This window comes from Macrotis lagotis, chromosome 1, assembly GCF_037893015.1.
Source record: "Macrotis lagotis isolate mMagLag1 chromosome 1, bilby.v1.9.chrom.fasta, whole genome shotgun sequence".
Lineage (NCBI taxonomy): Eukaryota > Metazoa > Chordata > Mammalia > Peramelemorphia > Peramelidae > Macrotis > Macrotis lagotis.
This window is the reverse complement of record NC_133658.1, coordinates 776,976,135-776,983,247: the sequence shown is the minus strand read 5'-3', so window position 1 is coordinate 776,983,247 and position 7,113 is coordinate 776,976,135. Positions and strand designations below refer to the sequence as shown.

Below are 7,113 nucleotides of genomic sequence, written 5' to 3'. Positions count from 1 at the left end.
AACTTTTATTGAGAAGAAATTGTCAAATGAAACAGCAGCAACTGAAGGGTAAGAAAACTTCATGCTGTCACAGGACATATCTTACAGGAGAACTATTTCAGCTTGTGATCCCTAAATCTATAATACCAAATTTGTTTCCATTTGACCCAAATACTTCCAGATTCCTCCTTAAAAGGAATATTTAAGAGTATGTGAAAGTTGTTTGCTGACAAAAAAAAACCCTGAAAAACAAGATGAGACTATGGGGGTAGGCGGGGGAAGCTATGTAAAACACTTGAGTTGTATTTAACTACATTTTCATATCTTCACTGTAATACAAAACACAATCATCACTTGCAGAACTGGTTCAGATTTTTGAATACCAGATACACTTTAGTCCTCTAGATAAGTGTTTGGAAGTTACTTATGTTTATATGAAATGAAGCTATTAATACTTTTCTACAGCAGTAACCGCACACCAGGAAGGCCAGGACAAACACAAATCAAGGAATGGAGTTTTCCCAAAGCTGTAGTGTGAAAGACGATAAATGATTGATTTCCATACATATGAATGAGTTCTTTGCTATAGGAAATCCAAGTGTAGCTATAAGGAATGGAGACGTGTAAAAAGGTTTCTTGAGAGAAAGGAAGATGACACCCTGTATGAATTTTAATTTTCTGCACCTTCTGCAGCATCACATTCTTCTCCTGCACTGTCTGATGTCCATAATGTTAGGTTGTGTCTAAGCAACTGCATGATAAGGGTACTGTCTCTGTAGGAATCTTCATTCAACGTATCAAGTTCTGCAATAGCCTCATCAAAGGCTGTTTTAGCCAATGTGTCGGCAAGCTCTGGGTTATTAAGAATCTCATAGTAAAATACAGAAAAGTTAAGAGCTAGCCCCAGGCGAATTGGATGTGTGTAGGTTGCATCTCTTTCTTGCTGATGTCAAATGCTTCTTGATAAGCATCTTGGGAATTATCTATTGTTTGTTTTTGGTCATCTCCACAGGCTACTTCAGCAAGGTACGGGAAGTAATCTCCCTTCATTTTCAGATAGAAGACCTTGCTCTCTGGATTAGTAGCATTGGCTATTAAAAACTTATCCAACAATTCCAGCACGGTGGTGCAGATGGACCTCAGCTCGCACTCCACCTTCTCCCAGTAGTCCTTGACAAGCTGCATCTTCTTGTCCGAAGTGTCAGTTTTCTGCTCAATGCTCGAAATGACCCTCCAGGTCAACCTTCGGCCCCCGACCACGTTCTTGTAGGCCACCGAGAGCAGGTTGCGCTCCTCGTTGGAGAGCTCGGCGCCCTGTGCGGTCACCGCCTTCATGCAGGTGGCCACGTTGTTGTAGTGCTCGGCCTGCTCGGCCAGCTTGGCCTTCTGGATCATCTCGGTCTTCTCCATGGCAGGTGGTGGCGGCAGGGCAGGAGAGAACCGACCCAGATCCAGAAGAATCCTCAAAAGCTTTCACCTTCGCCGCCTCTGATTGTCCCTACTTTGATCCGCCCTAAATCTGTTTTCTATATCAGTTGTTTTGTCAATGAGATGTTTCACATTTTCTTCTAATTTTTCATTTTTTTGGTTTTGAAGTATTGAGTCCTAATTTCTCATAAATTCACCAGTCTCCCTGAGTTCTATTCTTTGTCTGAAGGTTTTGTTCTCCTCAGAGTTTTCTTATCTCTTTTTCCATCTGGCCAATTTTGCTTTTTAAAGCATTCTTCTCCTCAATAACTTTTTTGAACTGTTTTATCCATTTGACCTAAGATGGTCTTTAGCATGCTATTTTCTTCAGCATTTTGTTTTTTTTTGGATTTCCCTGACTAGGCTGCTGACTTCATTTTCATGTTTTTCCTGCATCTCTGTCATTTCTTTTCCCAGTTTTTCTTCTAACTCCTTCATTTGATTTTCAAAGTCTTTTTTGAGCTCTGTCATAGCCTGAGCCCAATTTCTTTTTTTCTTGGAGTCTTTAGATGCAGGAGCTTGTGTTTCCTCATCTTCAGACTGAGTATTTTGATCCTTCTTGGGATCATAGACAATGTATTTCTCAATGGTGTTGCTCTTTTTTCTCTGCTTGCTCATTTTCCCAGCCTAAGCCTGTTTTGGGGGTGCTTCCTGAGCTTTTTGGGAACTCCCACAAGGGTCTCAGTGTGTGAGGCTCTGTCCTCCCTCCTGGTCTGTGAATGACCATATGCACCCCTCTCTGCCATGGGGCTGAGGTGGGGGAAGGGCCCTACTGTTCTATGGGGGGACCTAGACTGTGATCAGGATCTGAATGTGTTCAGAGCCCCAGAGTCCTGTTCCAGGGGCAGAGCTCAGCAGTCTCTCTCTCTTCACTCCCCTCCCCAGGTTCAATGGGTTCATGCCCTGGGGGCTCCTGCTTACCAGCTCAGCCTGCTTATGTTTCCTGGATCTGGACATGCTTTTTGTTGTGTACCCTGAGGGCTGGGCTTCACATGCTCTCTCTGTCAGAGGTCCCCTGCTGTTTCCCCCAATTTGTGCTTGGTGCTCCCCCAGGTGTAGCTCAGGAAACTACTCCCGCTGCTATGAGCTGTGGCTCCCAGCTCCCTGAGGCTGCCTCTGGGAGGCTGAAGTTCTTTCACTCTGGAGGGCCACCCCTCTGGCAGGCCGCCCCTCCAACCCCAGGGAGCAGAGCCTTTCTGCTCTTTTCCAGGTTACCTTGAGTAGGAGAACTGCTTCACTGGGTCCCTCTGTGGGTTCTATCTCTCAAAAATTTAATTAGAGTCCTTAGTTTCAAAGATTTATGAGAGAGCCCCTAAGACACGATCCACTCTTGTCTCCATCTTTAAATAAAATATTTTTTAAAAAGAAATGAAACCTTTAAAAATTGCTTCCTAACTGAAATGTGGAATGTTTCCCCAACAATAGAATGCTTTAAGAGATAGCTGCCTAGTCATGCAGAGATATGAGGGAGACAGTTCAAACCAGTCTATAAAAACCAATCATTAAGTTTTAAAATTTCAGTGTAAATATCTGCACCTCAGAAATCAGCAAATGCTACAAATCAAGAATAATTTTTTAACTGTCTAGATTTAATCAAGTGATGGAGAAAACTGTGATAATGCAGATAAACTTAAAAGTTTGCTACATGCAATGGTAGTTTTCAACAATCTTTCTTTGGCAAAGTTTTAAGTTTCACATTTTCTCCCTCTCTCTCTCTCTTCCCTCCCTCCTCCTCCTGACAGAAAGCAATCTAATTCAGATTTTTTTGTGCTAAACATAAATTCATATTAATCCTTTGGCCAATAAAATCATTTCCCAATTTACTGTAAAAGTCTAATTTCTAAAACATATAGAGAAGTGAGTCAAACTTGTAAGAATACAAATCATTCCCCTGTTGATAAGTGGTCAAAGAATATGAATAGGCAGTTTTCAGATGAAAAATTTAAAACTATTTATCATCATATGAAAGAATTCTCTAAATCACTATTAATTAGACAAATGCAAATTAAAACAACTCTGAGGTACCACCTCACGCCTGTCAGATTGGCTAAAATATTCTTTTTTCCACATCGTACAGGATTGACTAATAAAATTACAAAAGCATTTAGTTAAGACAAAAGTAGAAGAAATAATAGGAAGGAATAAAGTAGTAGAATCATTTTCTGCCTTTATTTATTTGTTATTTATATATAACAAATACATAAAACCTCCTGCAAGTTTCAGGAGCATTATGATATACTTTCCTTTGTTTCCTACCTAGAATAGCAAGAAATGGGCCTAATTGATTCTGAACTACTACTAACTCTAGTAGTAGTAGTAGTAGTAGTAGTAGTAGTAGTAGTAGTAGTAGTAGTAGTAGTAGTAGTATATGTTTAAGTTTCAGAATCATTTCTTTCATGGAACTTTACAGAAGACTCTTAGGGTAGGCTAGAGAATGCCTAAAGTCATGGCATAGGCTAGACATCTGTGATCTCTTGCATAAGATTTTCAGGATTCCAGTAAGATTTGGTGCTACTTCCATTTATGAATCTTCTTCCCCTCACTTCCCAAGACACTGATGCTTGTCTACCTATTCCTGATTATTCTCCCATGGCTGTGAGAGCCCTTCCTTTTCAATTTAAAGATCATCAAAATGCCTCCTAAAAATCGGACTACATCCCTGGGGATCAATTATAGAATCTTTTCAGAAATGTAGTTCATAGAGTTTCTTCAAATGACTAATGCTCCCCAGACCCAAGCATTATGGGAAATGAAATCCTGGGGATGCCTTCATACCTAGGCTTGCCAAAATAATTTTTATTGAATTGTTAAATAATTTCACTAAGGTCACAAATATCAAATGACAGAGTCAGGACATGAACTCAGATCTTGTGACTTCAAGTTCAGTACTTTTTATATCATATCATAGGTCCAACCCATAGTTACAGGAAAAAGACAATAATAATGCAGCAATGTCTGAAATTAATCCTTTAGGGATTTATGAACAGTGTGATCATCATTAATATTTGGCTTTAGAACCAGGTGAAATCCAGAGATGCTGCTTTTTTCCCTCATGAACATAAAAGTTATACATGAACCCCTATTACCATTTGGATACTTGATCAGTAGAAATAAGTAGATGATGACCTTTAGATCAATATGCATCTATTAAATGACCTCTATGTGCTAGATGATGCAAAGCCCTGGTAGTCTCAAAACATTTTTTACTTTAGTTATATCATGACTTATAATCATTAATGCCTTCTTATAATTTGTCAATGGAGGAATGGATTTTCTTTTATAATTAATGATGCCTATTATTTTACAAAGCAAAGCTGCCCCATAATAAAGGCCTAAACTATCTAGAAAACCAAAAAAATCAGGAGAAAGCTTTATGCTGTCTGACAAGATCCCAAAGTCTAGAAAGATGAAATAAAGCAATTTGCCTTTTGCTTCTATCATCTTGTCAGCTATGTTCCATGCACTTGAGGGACAGTGTGATATAGTGGAAGGACCATAGATCAAACCACAATCAGCATTTTGACCACAATCTTTCCTTGGATGCTGATGAAAACAGCCTAGATAACTGTGCTCAAGAACCTCACAAGGTACACTATTGCTCAAACTCCCAGGTCTATTTCTAGCTCATCCCCATTGCCATCACTGAGGCAAAAAATTCATTATAAAGAAGTGGGCACTTTCCTCATCATCAATAGCAATAACTGCTAATTTCCACCAGTGAGCAAATGGACACATAAGCATTGGGGGTGGTATGATTCTACAAATAAACATTTGTTTCTCTAGCCTAATCCTCACAGCTATTATTTAGAGAAACAATTTCTATGGAGTTTTTCCTTTAAGGGTTCTTGGTTGTGTGATCATATATATGCATGCCATTTCCTCTCACTAGAACTCAGCTACTTTAAGTTATACAAAGGAGGAATAAAGACTGAGGAGACTAAGTTTTAATCTTTCTCAAGATACAGCTGAGGGATTATGAGCAAGTTCATTATCACACCCAAATCTCAGTTTCCTCAGATAGAAAATATTTATAACAACATTACCTTTAGAATTGTTGTGAAGATCAAAAGAGATAATGCGCATTGAGTACTTTGCAAACCTTTAAAAGTCAAATAAATATTAATTATTAATATTATTATTCATGTTCTCCCTTTTGGAACATCAATATTGATATGAATTCTTTTATGAAACTTCTATTTTTAGTGGTCTGCCCTACCTCTAGTGGCACTATTTAAGGACAGGGAGCAGGGAAAAAGGACAAAATGTTAGACCTTAGACCGGGTCTAATTATTAATTGGGACAATATGAGGTTCCTCTTGTGGGGACACAGGATGTACTCTCCCAGTCCTAATTTTTCTATACCCTAAAATGAATCTTGGGAAGGTATATATCACTACTAGGAGTTCTAGACCCTTTGTCCAAAGTTTTTTTAACTTGAGGAGTCCTGTACCAGACTGGTAGTCCTCTAATAGAGAGTAATACCAGATTTCTGGCCATATAAGCATCTGACCTAGGTGTTTAAAATGGAATCAGGGTGACCCTTTATATCCTCAATCCTTAGTCCTGTGCTTAGGCATGCCATATTATTCTGATCAAGTCAAGGGTGGAGGCAATACCAAAATAGGAAATAATAACAATAACAATAATATACTTTTATGTAGCACCTACTATATTCCAGTTACTGTGCTAAGCACTTGACAATTATTAACCTATTTGATCAAATGTGGAGGAAGGGAGTTGTAATTATTATCCCAATTTTGCAGATGAAGAAATGAAGCAAAACAAACAGAGGATAAGTGACTTTGTCTAAGGTCGCACAACTAATGCATGAGGTCAAATTAGAACTCAAGTCTTTCTAACTCCAGGTTCATGTTCTTTCCTCTGGACAACCTAGCTGTCTCCAGGAAAAACAAAGGTCACTTTGTTGTTGTTGTTCTGTCATTTCAATTGTATCCAACTCTTTGTGACCTCATTCAGGATTTTTTTTAGTGGCAAAGATATAAGAGTAGTTTGCCATTTCCTTCTACCTATTTTATGGATGAGAAAACTAAGGCAGTTGGGGTTAAGTGACTTGCCCAGGTGACATAGATCACTCAGGTCAAATCTGAACTCAGGGAGATGAGTGTTAATGACTCCATGTTCACTGAGGAACCTAGTTAATCTAATAAATCATATTAAAAATGAGGAAATTATTAAAGAAACTTCCCCCAAAGTAAGGAGGGTTTTGATCTTAAGGGAGAGCAAAACAGAATTAGGTTAAAATCACATTGCATGGGAGGGTTCCGGCCCAAGGAACAGATCCCACCATCACTATCACCCCTTCTCTGCCATTGGGTGTCTATTCTTGACTTAAATACTATTATTCATATAGAGGCACAATCCAAATTGTCATCTCTAGTTTGTCCAACCAAAGAAGGGTCCCTGCTACCAGGTTCCCATTGTTTCTTTGAGGGTCAATGTCTTTTTTCCTTGTGACAGCTTTTCAGATACTTGAAGAAAGCAGTCCAATTGACTCCTGAGTTCTCTCTTTTACACAATAAGCAACAATACTTTCACTCAATTCCCTTCTAACATGAGCTTTCCTGTTCCTTACCTTGGCTCACCTTTTGCTAAAACAGCATGGCTTCCTCTTTACCTATCCAAATCCTAACCCAACTTTTTGAATTT

At 38.9% G+C, this 7,113-nt stretch overlaps 1 pseudogene; it reads right to left on the bottom strand.

The window, feature by feature from the left end:
- Positions 1-560: 560 nt before the first annotated feature.
- LOC141488244 (14-3-3 protein theta pseudogene) lies at positions 561-1,389 on the bottom strand (annotated as a pseudogene).
- Positions 1,390-7,113: the final 5,724 nt, after the last annotated feature.